This window comes from Mesocricetus auratus, unplaced genomic scaffold, assembly GCF_017639785.1.
Source record: "Mesocricetus auratus isolate SY011 unplaced genomic scaffold, BCM_Maur_2.0 Super-Scaffold_100003, whole genome shotgun sequence".
Taxonomy (NCBI): domain Eukaryota; kingdom Metazoa; phylum Chordata; class Mammalia; order Rodentia; family Cricetidae; genus Mesocricetus; species Mesocricetus auratus.
In genome coordinates, this window is record NW_024429188.1 from 39,890,259 (window position 1) to 39,891,646 (window position 1,388).

A 1,388-nucleotide genomic window follows, 5' to 3' on the forward strand; every position below is an offset into this window, starting at 1 on the left:
TGACCATAAATTGGAGACTGGATGTGCCAGATATCTATGATAGGAAAAAAATCAATAAAATTATTTATAATGTTATCCTTATATAGTCATGCATCAGTGCCTAACCAAATCATCATCAGAGAGGCATCCTGTCACAGCTGATGGGAGCAGATGTAGAGACCCACAGCCAAACATTAGGTAGAAAGAGAACCTAAATTGGAGATCTCCATCTACGTTGAGTTCCTCCATAGGAGCTCAGGCCACCCCATGGAAGAGGGAGAGGAAGAAATGTAGAAGCTAGAGAGGTGAAGGATACCACAAGTACATGCCCCATAGATTTCAACTAAGTAGGGTTCATAGGGCCTCACAGAACCTGCATGGGTCTGCCCTAGGTCCTCTGCATAAATATTATGATTGCTAGCCTGGTGTTTTGTTGGAATGGGAGTGTCTCTGACTCTTTCATCTGTTGTTGGGACCCTCTTCCTCCTACTGGGCTGCCTTGCCCAGTCTGCATATGAGGGTATATGCCTAGTCTTATTGTATCTTTTTATGTAGTATTTGGTGGATATCCCTAGGTCTGTTCTTTTCTAAATGAAAACAGAGGAGTGGATCTAGGGGAGAGAGGAAGTGGTAGGCTGGCAGGAGTGGAATGAGGGGAAAACTACTGTTGGGATGTATTGAAAATAAAACACAGTTTTAAAAATGAAATCTATCTCTCAATCTCCTGAAATTGGAGCTTGCTCAAATGGCTTGCTTTGCATATAGGACAATAGCAAAGGCAATATGAGCTGAAGATTGAAATGTACTGGCATACTGGAGTTTGCTCTTTATCAATGATCTTAGAAACCTCAAACATACAAACATAATGGAACTAGTAAAAAGACTCAGTTGGTAAATGTGCTTGCTGCCAAGACTGTTGACTCCGTGGACCATGTAAAGGTGGAAGGAGAAAACTGACTCTTGAAAACTGTTCTATAAACTGCACAGGTATACACACACACACACACACACACACACACACACACACACACACACACACGAATATACACACATGGGGTATTTAAAAACACATGTGAAAAAGGTTAAGCTAGTCAACTGAATTATAACATTTGCCAAAGTCATCTCTGTTATCCCAACTAAAATCAATCAAACCATCAAATATTTGCAATGAAATATATGCTCTGTTGGCCTAGACCACTAGGTCCAGCTATTTAATTCACATAAGTTGGAGGCAAAATCAAATTGTATTACAGATGCTAGTTTCAAATTTTATTAAATACATAACATCCTCTAGTTTAATTATTTAAAATAGTAAAGTATACATTGTATATTGTTGGTAAAATAACAAATTTACCAGCACACACACATACACACACACACACCTATGTTAATTCATTTGGCCTAAACCA